Source organism: Tachypleus tridentatus, chromosome 2, assembly GCF_004210375.1.
Source record: "Tachypleus tridentatus isolate NWPU-2018 chromosome 2, ASM421037v1, whole genome shotgun sequence".
Lineage (NCBI taxonomy): Eukaryota > Metazoa > Arthropoda > Merostomata > Xiphosura > Limulidae > Tachypleus > Tachypleus tridentatus.
Window position 1 is genome coordinate 29,379,953 of NC_134826.1, and position 14,026 is coordinate 29,393,978.

The following is a 14,026-nucleotide window of genomic DNA, read 5'->3' on the forward strand; positions in this document are numbered from 1 at the left end:
ACTGATCTGAGACTTGTAGTAACTGCAGCAGTAATATTTCTCTAGACATGTGCATCAATATATGACTGTACGGTCATTATTCAATGAAAAAATCTTTGTAGACCACTTTTAACATAAAACTTAATGTGTAACCTTTTACATCTGCAAAGTGTCCTCTTAAGCTTTTTAAGGATGAGTTGTTTAGGAGTTTGTACATATAGTTGTCTTTATTATTTAGTATGCTGTTCATTTATAACTTTCAGGCAATGAAGAACAAAAAACAGACTCATTTGTAGTACTTAAAATTAATCTTTACTAAAATAGTTGGTACTAGTTGTTAACATATGCTTTATCATAAGAAGTATATATGTTTGATTTTGTATTGAAGAAATATTACAGATAAATTACCTTATATTGTCACACCATTATTTTTGTACCTTAAAATGCCATTTAGCAATTATGACTACCTGAAAACAATCAACTTTACAGCTACTAAGAGTAGCATGTAATGTGAAAATATGAGTGTAATTGGCTTTTCATCATAAGAACAATACCATCAGAAACATAAATAATTATATTGTAAATGAATTGTATTAGCCTTTAATGAACATTTCAGTGATATTAATCTTGCACTCTTCTTAAGATTGTTCATCCTTGTTTCTGCCAGTAGCCATTGACTAATGAGGAACTTCATTGCTGTACTCCTGAACATAAAAAAAGGCATTCTTTTGTGCAGCCCTCTGATTTTTTAAATGGGTACAGATATTTGCATATGGTGAATGGCTTCTGCATGAACACAGCAGTTTTCCAAGTGTCTCAGATGCTCTCTGACCCTCAAACAACTTGGGTTTTCCCTCACTTCCTTTCTGATGCCAGCTGTTGTTTTCTAGTTATAATTTTTTCCCTTCCTTAACAGTAATGTTTAAAGATTTTAGTGAATCATGTACAAAGAATGGTTTTTATATAGCAATTTTGAATTTCTAATATCATATCTGGCCAGTAAGCTGTGTATGTAGACCACAGTTTTTCATTGTTGTTTGTGCTTTGCTGAAGTTATTTCTGCTTGTGTTTTCTACAGCTAGACTAATATTTTTATTGGCTTGAACTTCAGAAACCTCATCTGGCAGATTGGATTCTTCTTTGTATGACTTTGCAGTAGTACTATCAGTGTTTTCAGAAACATCATAACCACTCATTGTAGTTTGTTTTTTTCCTTCCTCTTATCTTTTTCTCAATTTTTTATTGGTTTTGTGTGTGTCTGATTTGCTAATTTTCAGTATATGTAAATGTAGTAAAATTTTGATGTTATGAAATAAAAATTAAAAAAAAGATAAAACAATGTACCAGTTGGATTTAAAAAAACAAACAGAACATTAATTCTTTCTCATCTGTGGTAGAATATTTCATCACCCTTTTTTTATATACAAGTACTAATAACTTATAAATGTTACTAAATATGGTACACAAAAATATCATATACAAAAAAATATTTATTTCATCTTTTAAAATATGTATTAAGTGTTTTCAATAAACTTGTAATTTATTGCACAGTTATTTGAGAGTTGTGTGATACTCACTAAAGGGTACATGATAGTCATGGTTTATGTTGAATAGTAGGCTATTCTTAGGCTAAATTAGGCTACCTTGTTAACAGGAAAGGTGCAGTAAAATATCCTAAGTATTACAACTAATATAAATATTTAGTATTCATCTCCTCTTACATATGTAATGTGTATTATAATAAAATATTTTTACTAATAATAAAGCTAAAATTCTGTGCTCTAGCTTCTCTGTTGGCTGGAACTCTGAATCTACTGTTTTGAATGCTTCTGAATTCAGAAGCTACAAAAAAAATTCCCAAAAGTGGAGAAATACAGTTGTTTAATGCTCTCATATTTTCTACTTTTGATGTAATACTGCTCAACGATGGGAATAACTGCCATTTTCTCCTCAAAATGCCAACAACAGCATGTGGAGCACACTTGTTTTGAGAAACAAGTTCCATTGGGTTATCCTTGAAAAGCTCCTTTAGTTTATAATATGCCTGGACTGATTCTGTTAAGGTCACTCTGTTCACTACAGTGCTAGATTGCGATTGCCTTCTTTGAGTGTGAATGATAATGTCTTCACTGTAATGTTTTTCCAGTTGTTGTTGACCATTATGATTCAACATTATTTGGAAGAAATGGCTGGAATTATCAAACAGTAACTTAAGTTTGAAAGCACTTACCTCTCTTTGGGTCATCATTACTCTCCTGCAAAAGATGTTCATATGACTTCTGGTAGACATCTTCCTCTTGTTATTCCTTCTTAAGTAATGGTATATTATACTTAATAGTGTATGAAGCTGGACATGTCCCAAGGTATGTAGTTTCTGCTTCAATAACTTCTTCACCATCTAGATGTATAAACATTTTGATGTTCTTGCAGCCTGTTTTAGTGATTTTTGGCAAGCATATGTCTGGACTTTGTGAACATCATCTTTTATACAGGAATATCCAGTTGAACATTTTGACAACTCTGTGAGTTTTTTGTCCTAGCTTTGGTCAGAAACTAAACTAGATAGATGAAGATATTTTGTCCTGTGGAAATTAGTGAGTTTCTTTTGGTTTGTTTAAGGTTGGTAGCAACAACAATGGTATAATACATTCTCAGAAAGTTAACTTTGAATGTAAAGTGCAGTTAAACCAGTCTGTATCAAATGTTTGTGTATCTTCAGGAAGAAACTTGAGTGATCTTGAAGAAGGACTATCAGTCATTGTTTATATTAAACCCATCTCTAAACCTGTAATACACAATACTACTTAACCACACTGTGCTAAACTCACAATGAATTGTGGGTTAACAAACAACACCAACTGTCTGCTACAGTATATTATAATGCTCTTAAACTTGAAGCAGACCATTACAACCTATAAGAAAGTATTATCTACATAAAATATACAGTAATCTATATTTCTAAGTTAACAGAAAATTTTGTGGAAGTAAAAAAGTATTTTAGGTGAAAGACATGAATAAAGAAAGTTAGATTGACAAGTAGCTGTTAAAGTTGAAAAACTAGAAACCATTGAAGATCAGATATACCCAATTATATTTCTCAACATGTAAATAAAATTACTTCATAGATAGTATTTTAGAGGGGTCTCTTTAGATATCAAATTAAGAGTAATTCTGTTAAACTCACCAGTCAGATGTTTAACTGGTAAAAAGCAGAAAGTATACTGATAATGGTATTAAAATTCAGTTAATATAAATGTGAATAAATAATGTAAGTATAGATAGGGTTGAATTTATTGATAGGACTTATTGCCTTATTGCTTGTATAATTAAGGTTTGTTATGACAACTTTAAAGCAGTCCTGTAAGAACATATCACAAACATAAGGAGTAGGGGCATTGTTTTGGATATTTTATTATCTATCTGTGTTCAAAATACTTCAGGTAGATTTTTTTTTTCAATTGTGCAAACTGAAATAATATGCAGTTTGGAAAATCAGTTAAGAAGCAATTTTGTTCCAAAATTATAATAAAGGAAATTCAACTTCAGATTTTTAAGCAATTATTAGATTTGTTTTGAAGCTCCTGTTTTAGTACTTTGTTAGATATAACTTTGCTGTATGCTGTTAATAGAGACAAGATTCTCTAAAAGTGGTGTGCATATGATGTAATGTGATTTACTGATAAGTCATTGTGACACTTTCATGTGTGGTACATGTATATTTTTATTAGCCTTAAGTGAATGGTAAATGAGGGTAACAGAGCAAATATTTGTCAGTATCTCTAAAGAACATTTTGATATATGTTGCAAATTTTGTATGGTGGGGTAATTAAATATGAAAATGTTTCAGTAATGTTATTTGCCTGTTATGTAAGTTTTATATAAAGACAGTTTAATTTACAATATGAGAATAAGTGATCAATTTTGTAGGAAAAATTTATTTACCTTATTTTTTTCTATAGAAACATAATTATTTAAAAATATATTTCTGAGCATTCATGTATATGTTGTAACTAAGGGGAATAACAAAACAAGGTGACATTCTGTAGCTTATTTGATTTGTGTATATGAATTTCTTACATTGTAATTTTAAAATTGTTTAAATAAATAATTAGACATTTGTTTAGTATCTTACTAATATAAGGGAATGATTATCAGTTAAATATTAATTGAAATGTTAGAGGGCCTTAACCTTGTGTATAGGTAGAGTAAAAGAGTGCATTACAATCTTTTACAATCTTCAGAGAGTCACTGTGCAGTTTTGAAAGCAGCAATAACAGCATTCATTCAGTCTATTTCAAGCCAGTAACTAATAGCGGTGTTTAGAAACAAAGTAAGAAGGATCCAAGCCTGTATTGATGCCAACGGGGGTCACTTTTAACATTGCTTATAATTGTCATTCATATTTACCTCCCGTATTCTATATTGAAATATGTAAGTTCACAGTGACTTTCTGAACACCCTGTAGTTGCATTGAAATTGTAAGTAAAATACTGATAAATGTATTTCAGTGAACATGTATCCTCAGTGGCACAGCAGTATGTCTGTGGACTCGCATTGTTAGAAACCCAGTTTTGATACCCATGTTGGACAGATCACACCATGGTGTAGCTTTATGCTTAATTCCAATTCAAACACCTAGTAAACATGGCCTCAAAAATAGATTATAAATCAAATTTTAATGTTATACAAGTTCTATTAATTTCTTAATTTTAAAAGGAAATATTTAAATTTACACTTGATTTCTTTGTATTAGGAGAATTTCTTCCACATAATTGCTCATTTTAGGTTTACCCTTTATGATCTTATAAGTTTCCATAAATTGTACTCTTTCAGAAAGCCCAAAGTTAAATATGAATTCATAGCCTCTAAACTTCTGGTTTTACTAAGATATATGCTGTAAAGTGAAACCCACATGCTATTATTTCTCCTAGCAAATCCTGTCTTTCAAAAGTGGCATTACTTCTTTCTGACATTTGCTAGTTGAGTATTTATAACCAACAGAAAGAGAAGGTTCCAACTGATTGAATGCAAAGAAACTAGAATCATACACATGGCAGGTTTTTGAAAAATTTGTTCCGAGTTTCATTGCCTGTCATTGTTGAAGCTTAGCTTAACCAGAATGATTTTAATCCATTTATAGTTTAGTTAGAAAGTCATTTAAGTTATAGCTTTTTAGGATGTTCTGTTTTTTTTTTAGTTTGTGGCCTTGTTTGTATAATAAATATATGAATTTAAAAAAATCTGATGAACAACCATTCATTACAAACAGTAGGCTTAGTCAGAACTTCTTTCTCATGAGCATAAAAGCTTGAAAAAGACAAAATTCTGGATATAAGTTTTAAATTTATTGTTTTTTATGTATCATTTTAATTATTGATATAAAAGTAACTGAAGTGTAAAAATTTAGAACTCTATTAGCTTAGATAAGAAAACATAAATGAAAAAAATTTAAATAAAACAATTTACCATGATCCTCAGTATTCAAGCATGACGTGATTGCAATTCAATAGTTGTGTGCTTATAATTTTATCTTTTGTTTACATATTACTTTCTGATTGCAATAAATGGCTTTCACTGTATTTTGAGAGCATTTAAGTGTAACTGGAAAGTTATAAAACTAATAATTTTGGTTAAAAGAATAAATAATGAGTAATTGTCTGTTAGAATGTGTTGTCACTTTGGGAAGAGAGGAGGAGGTACTTCCAAGATGATATCTCACCTCTTCACACAGACTAGCTTCATTTCTCATGCATCTGTTTATGACATTTTCATGTCAGCAACTTTGAACTAACTCCCACCAAAATAATCATGTTTAATGTGAACTGCATGATGACATTATTATGCCACAATAGCTCTCCATCAACAGAAGAGCAACACAATCTCCTAACACAGTAACTTCTTTAATTAAGCACTTTAGTTTGAAATAACCTCATTCTTTTCCTTGGCATTGCCAACAAATTTTTTCAAAATTAGTAATCAATAACATTGAATTTGCTGCAGTTTATCAAAGTTCAATTTTGTTTAAGTTTTGCTGGTTTCTTTTATAACTATGGAAAAACAGAATAATCTTTTTTTTTTCCATGCTTAACCATTATGACTTCTCAGAATATGGAAATTTATACTTTGAACCATAATAGTGACACTATTCTTAACATGTAATCTGTGTCTGTTGTGTGGATATTAGAAATAATTATCTGTGAAACACGACAGCCATTATTCAACAGATAGTGGTTTCCTTCATACATGCTTTCCTCCTTTCATCCATTTAGTCAATGTTCCTTCTCCCTAATGTGGGTGTGATAAGTGTGATAGACTATATTTCTCAACAAATGTTTTTCTAGTCAGAATAAAATCTTCACTCTTTTAATCTCTTCTTCAGTATGATTTTGCAGGTATGTTTTATATTCTCTTTTCTTTTGTCTTTTTTATTTATCCTATATTTTACAACATAACATTTATACTCAAGACTGCTTTGTCTTCCTTCATGTATGTGACATTAGGGTCTGTGTAGATTCATTTTTCAAACACCTTCACATCTGTATTAATATGACTCACCTTCCTTATCTACTTCTTTCTTCTGATTTGACTTATAGCCATTTTTCATTTCTGTTCCTCAACTTGTGGTCTTTGGAATTGTTTTTTTCTGTTTTGGGGTGGACTCCTTTTCTTATTTCACTTTCTAATACTAAATTTTTGTGCCTTTGTATCCTTTCTCCTGTGTTACTTTTCATCACTTCACCTTATGTCTGAGGTGTTTTATCCTCAGGAGAGGTTATCTGGAAAGGTTTGTTCTGTTATTTTCAACACATAGACCAGTACTACTTTTTTCTGCTCTGTTTGTTTCCTTGGTTCCTGTGCTGTTGGGATGGGATGCTCTCCTAAGTAATGTACATCTCCCTCATGCTTATCTTTGTGATCTTTGTTTCTACACCCTATGGTCTTTGTACTCAAGAACTGGGTGGAGGTAGTTTGACCTCATTCTTCTTTGTTTCCTATGGTTTTTCTTCTTTCTCAACTATACCATACTTCTCCTATTTCTAGACCTGCTGAATCCACGTCTTCCTTTCTCATTTTAGTTTTCTGGCCTTCTGTTACTTCCCAACCTTCTACTACTCATTGTCAGGGTCATAAACCTTTGTTTGGTAAATAGTGTGTCAGATCTATCTCTATGGGAGCCCTTCTGGCTTTATTCATTGAACTTTGGTCTCTAAGTTCATTATTTGACAAATGGGTAATTCAGATATTTACCCATAACCTATCTCTCCTCTTTCTTTCTCCCCCTACCCTTTCTCCTTTTTTTGTTACTTGTCTTTCTCCCTCTGTTTCCCCTTTATATTCTGTATCTCATGAATGTGGTGTAAAGTCTTCTATCTGAGGTCTTCATGATGGCAATTACCACTACATCTTGTCAATGCTCTTGTCTTCAAGTTCTTTTTTTTTACTTTTAGCTTTGCATCTGTTTCTTCTATTGTTACACAAATCTTGGAGGTATTCAACCACTTTATTCTCAGTTTGATGTTGAGGATCTATTTTCATGGAGCATTGACTTTTCCTTGACCCTTTTAGGATGACTCTTCTCATACCTGCAATATTCTGTTGGAGGCTGCTCAGCTGGATTGATATGTCGAGCCACTCACGTTTTTCTCATGCCTGCCTTAAATTTCGTACTTCTAAGTGTTTGTAATTTCATATTTCATTTGGGCTTAACCTTTATTATTTTGCTTATAAAAATTGACATACATTGTCCTCAATGTTTGTGTTTCTTCTTTACACTGCACACAAGTCATTCTTTCTTTCTTTTTTTTTATTTAAAGAACTCTCTTTTCACTTATACCACTTATTCATTTCAGCCACATGCACTCATTCCTTCTGCAGAACTGGTGAGTTGTTTTTTCAGGATCTTTATATATATATCTTCCTTATTTTTGGGTCTACCTTCTCCTTTTATTCAGGATTTGTCTTTGTGGGTTGGCTGTACAAACTCCAAAGTGGGATTCCTATTGTTGCTCATGGCAGGTCTTTTATCTCTTCACTGATACCTCTCTATCAGACTGGGAAAGGATGTGTCTCTAATGACTACCTCCCTTTAAGTGTGTAGGCTCTGAGAATGCATTCATACCACTTCTAAATGTTTGCTATTTTCTTAATCCATTGGATTTTCTTTTTTTCCCTTTCTTTGTGAATTTGTTGGTGATGATTCACTTCAATTATTTCATGATTGTTTGTTATATCCACTGTAATGAGCTACTTGTGGACATATAAGAGTCATGGAAGTGAAATGCAAGAAAGTGAGGAAGTTGAAAAATTTGATGTGACAAAGTGTAAAAAACCAACCAGAGAAGTTTGAGAAAGAAATTACAGTGAAAAAGAGTGAAGGAAGCATGGATGGCACATACATCCAAATGAAGAAGCCACAAATAAGAAAGTAACTAAAATATGTTTTTAGGGAAAAACATGCTCTTTGTATGAGTTTCATTCAAGCTATTGACTTCATTATTTCTTCTTTCTCAAAAAACATATTTTATTTTCCCTCTTATTTGTGGCTACTTTCATTTAGATGTATGTACCAACCATGCTTCCTTCACTCTCTTTCATTGTTCTTTCTTCTTCTTCTATCCACACCAGACCTTTCTTTCTCAAACTTCTCTGATTGGTTTTTCACACCTTGTCACATCAAATTTTTCAACTTCCTCACTTTCTTGCATTTCACTTTCATTATTTCTTGAACAAGATCCATCAGGCTAATATGTGGATGAATCTGGATGTGGCTGTCTTCTGTTATCTTTGCCATCTTAATATTTTGTCTCCTTTTACTTGTAGTTCTCCCATTTTTGAGAAAAATAAGAATTTTTGTTTCCTAGTGGCATTTTTTTTATCTTACCCTGTGGCTAGTGATGCCTTTAAGGATATGCTTATTTCTTAAAATCTGCAGTGGACTAGAGGTGATAAAAAGCACTTGGTATGTCTCTTCTCATTGTACTAGTGCTCATTGCTGATGTGTTGTGTAAGACCACTAGTGGTATCCTTGAAGTATTCTCACTACTCAGTTGCCTGATCCAGACCTCACTATTCCATGGAGGATTATCATGGAAAAAATAACCATCAGGAAAACATATGCCTCCTTTTTTTTTATTTCAGCTTGTTGTCTTTTAAAAATAGGGTTATGCAGTTATTCTTTGCATTGTATCCATTAAAATACCTTTCTGGCAAGTATATGATGGGGACCTGAATACTTCTCTGGGTCTTCCCAGTAAGATTTCATATTGTCAAGTAGAGCACAAGACTCCCTTGCCACGTACAAGTTCCTAACTAGTGAGGAGATGGACCTTGAAAAGTGCCTCATCATTCTACACAATAAAGATGGGATGTAGGGTGGTGGTGGTCGAACAGTTAGTGTGTTATTCTGTAGTGAAATATATCCATTTGAAGTGAGGTGGGTACACATTTTATAGTCTAACTACACCCTAGCCACACAGCACATCTTGGTTTACCAACTGTTTGTGTGCAGGTGTTTTGTTAATCATGATATAATTTTACTCATCCTGTGCACATAAAGCTATTTTGTCTTTTCATCTGTTTTCTATCAGCAAAGAGCATATTCTTGCTCAGACAAGATTGTTGTGTCCTCTAGAAGCCCCCTTCCATGAAGTGTGATAATCTGTGGACCATTTTTTTTGGACACTTTCTGAAGGGAGCTGATCTAATTTTATTTTGACATCACCACCTCCACTACTTCAGTGTGAGAATCTAGCTATTCTGTATGTGAAAATGAGTTATTGTTTTAGAAGTCAACATCTTTCTAAACTGAAAATGTATTTCTAATAGGTACCTCCACACACCTTTTCATGTCCCCATTACCATTTACAGTACATTTTTTCTTGGTTTATCTAAGAATGAAGTTATTTTGGGAACAAATGCTTAAGAGAAATTAAGCCACCCTTCTTTTAATGAAGGGCTATCATCAGATGATAATGTCATCATGCACTATCACATTTCATGTTAAATGCAATTTTTAGCTAGGCAGATGCACAACAAATGAAACCATTTGGTATAAAGAGGTGAATGTCTATCAAAAATTAATTTTACAATGTGGAAAATTTTATCTATAGATTTAGTTCAGAAATTTTTGTGGTGGTTACAAGATCAGTGTAATTAAACAAAGCTGTACCACTTCAGTGTTGGAGAAACTAACAGATACAAATATTAAGTTTTTCTGAAAAAAAACTGACATTAATTTAGGAGGTTCTGGAAGTTAAGTAAAGGAAAGTTAAACTATAACTTGGAGAAAAGTATTTTTATTTTTTACATGGAAGTAATTTTGAACTCAGATTAATCGATTATGGTATATAAATTCACAGAGACCACTTTAGTAAATGTTGTTTATGAAATAATATTGTAATTTTTATAGTTTATGTAGCAGTTAGATGTCACTATACACATAATATAATGAATTATAGTTTTTTAAAATTTCATTCATTGTTACTCTTCTTGAATGTTGCTAACAACAGAAACAAATGATAATTTTATTTTTTAAAGAACTTTTATGTTTCACACATAATGAAATATTCATTTGTAAACAGAACTACATATAAATTTGTAAGAGCCCTTTCAGAATCTACTTGTCCTGACTAGTTCATTCCATGACTAGTCTTGTTTTGGGTTTGAATGAAAAGGAAAGAAATAACAAAGCCTTATACATGTATGATTGTAATCAACAAGTCTGTACATAAATATGCATAAACTTAAAAAAAATAAATGAAATTGCATATGATTAGAAGTTATTGTAAAAACAAAAAAATTAAACCATCCTGTAACTATATCTTTCATGACTGTGACAAACCAAATTTTTATAGATGTAAAGTGAACCAAGTTGTTATGACAAGAAAATAACAGTAGGTTGTTTGACTAAATCATGTGTAAATGTGTGACAGAATTAAACATTAGCTTTTGAAAAATTGGGACACTAATGTATTAACATATAATTAAAGAAGGTGACCAAAATATGGAATTGTTTGGTGATATTAAAAATGCTGACTAACTGACACTATACTAAATGAAATAAATAGAGTGGACAAAACATGACAAATGCAATGAACAATCTTTACAGAAATGTTTAACACAAAATCATTATATGTGTATCTGTTGACTGGGCTAAAGACTTGGTTGGACTGCAAGATATAAGACTTTGTTTCTTTATCATACCTAGTTTCAGCTTGATTTGTTCCTTGTTTTGCCTTACACATTGATTTAGCTTTCTAGAAACATTGCATTTATACTATTTTACTGATTCTATCACATGATAAGCTGTTCTTAAAATACATGCTTGTAACATTTACTTCTAGTTTTTACCTGAACAATTATTGAAGGATATTACAAAAGGTTGCATCAAGCAATGTTTCCATGGTAACATAGTTTTTCTAACTTTGAGAATAATAAAGAAACAAGGTGAGCTTAATAGTTTTCTTGACTATGTGTTATGCAAAACATACACTTACGTAGAACAAAGAATAAACTTAGAATCAATATTACAACACTACAAGAAGATGTAAACTCATAGTATATTCCCATACCACACCAACACAGGGCCATAACCATCAAACAGTTGTGAATATTAAGTTCAGGGCCCTTGACTGATATAGTAATGAGATGATTCAGCCTTTCTAGATTCAAGCTAACTCTCCAGTCAGATTTAATTTCTATTAGAGAAAATCCTCTTACAGATAATACTGGAGGCAAGAATGCAGAGTTTATCTTTGCTCCTTTGAAAATATTCTTGAACCTCTCATTGAAATTAGGATTAATTAATTGTCTTTGATAAAATATTTGAATGTTAAGACCTTAACTTTTGTTTTTCATGTGAATTTTGAGTACTGGTCATTCATGGTGCTGGAGACGTAATACAACTCTTCTAGAACCATGTAGAAGTAAATACACAAACAATCATTTGTTTATAATAATTTGCATATTCTGCCTTCATCTTAGACAGATTTACATGATATACATATTGATGTAACTAATAAAAGCTTCAATAAAATTATCGTGGTTTTCTTTTGGAACATCAGATCTCAAATTAGGTGGAACAAATATTATCCACTTGAAGCAATACACTGCATTAAAACCATCAATAAATCTCTGCAGATTCTCTCCAGATCATTGTTGTAGAGCTTCCCTCAAGGGTTTTTAAAACATGTATGATTGTGTAGGACTCATTCTGGAATTGAAGGAACAGAGAATATGACTGAGAAAGTAGTTAAAGTCGTGAAAGTATAGTCTTTCAAATGTTTCAGAATGAATTTAGTTCTTAACTGCACTTTTGTTGCATTTTCTTTTGCTGTTACAGTGTTTTTGAAATGAATGATTAACAGTGACTGTTTTTGTACCAAGATTGCAATGAACTGGCTTAGGTTGATCATCTACCTGTTTCCCTTCAATTGAATGGGGTGTAGCCTTTTCTTCACTGTGGAATTATCTGCCATTTTTTATCTTAAAAGATTTCCTTGTCCTTTATGGTATCTTGAGCCTCATGTTCAAGCCCATTGCTAACATAATGCACAGTAAAAAGATGAGGTCTGCTCCTCTTTTTTAAAGTTGTTACACTGTGTTTTTTATCCAAGTATACAGTTGCTTCATCAGATGCAGTTGCAATAATCTTCTCTTTCCAATTCTAGCCATCTTCTATTCCAGTCATGGCTGTTTCTGTGGCTTCATGTTCACTGCATCCTGTTCTAGCTTTGTCTTCACAAAGATGTTTCTGTGGACACCCTTAACCATGTTTCTTCAATACACAATCACATTTTTGCAAATTGAGGTGTCTGTGGTTCTATTATACATTGTGGAAAAAAACTTGGGCATTTTTCAGAATTTAGTATGATTTGCTAAATGCTGTTATAGATCAACATGATTAATTTGAAATGTGTTGGATATAAAAACTGTGTAGTATAGGTTGTATTAATTAATTTATTTTATAAGTTAACATTTAATGATTGTTTAGTTTTTTACATAACAAGAGAGTTAAAAACAGATTATTATTGAAATTTATAAGCTATTGATGTTGAGGCTGTGGTGGTTTCTAGAACACATAGTGAGAGATGTAAATGGCTATGACCAAACAAGAGACCAGAGAGAGGGAAGAGAGCCAAATTAAAAGCTGGGTGAAAGAGGGTTTCAATTAGAAAACAGTTAGAAAATGTAAAGTTAAACATTGTAGGTGTGAATAAACTAATTGACACAATAAAGTGAGATTAACAGTTTCCTGACATTTTATGATGTCAAAGGGAGTTAAAGCAATTAAACCTACCTTTTTGGATTGTGACAAAAAGCAGGCAATTTTCTTGGATTTAGGTCTAGATGCAAAAAGTAGGCTTTGTTGGAAGTAGGCCTAAATATTAAAAAGGAAATGAGTATCAGAAGTTCAGGATACACCTGCAGTAACTCACAAGGCATTGTAAGGAAATTATGCAGTGTTATTGTTGTGATAAAAAGAAGAGAGAAAAATATGAGTGAGTTATATACATTAATAGAGTTTAAGATAAAAATAGAGAAAAATAGTTTGACTTGTCAGTTGAATTGTTCTAAGTGAAAGAGAACTGTATAGTATTTAAGATATAAGTATGATATATTTGGTGTAAAGAGCTTTTATACATACGTTTAATTTATTTTTGATGAGTGTATTACTTTAGGAACAAGTGAAGCGCATGTTGTTCATTTATCATTGAATTTATTGGCACCACATTGCAGGCACCTACTGCAAAAGAATCCTTCATCCAAGACAACTTATGTATATTTATGTGTGTGTGTGTATATATATTTATATTAATTCTTTATAACTTAAAAAAAAGTGAAACAAAAAATATAAAAACTGCACTTATTGAATGGATCCCAGGGTACAAACTTTTATGTGGGTTTATAAAATGCACCCTAGGTTTTGGAGGTGACTGAAGAAGTAGGACTGACATTATGGTGGGAATGCACTGTCTATCAATCTTAACTTCCATTTGCCAGTCTCACATAAGAAATGAAAGTAGCAATAGATATAGAAATAGAAATT

At 31.8% G+C, this 14,026-nt stretch overlaps 1 protein-coding gene across 4 annotated transcripts in view; it reads left to right on the forward strand.

Annotated features, from left to right (window-relative positions):
• Positions 1 to 14,026, forward strand: part of LOC143240134 (tyrosine-protein kinase JAK2-like) — a 144,190-nt gene that overhangs the window by 65,813 nt on the left and 64,351 nt on the right. The gene's annotated exons all lie outside the window — the stretch shown is intronic.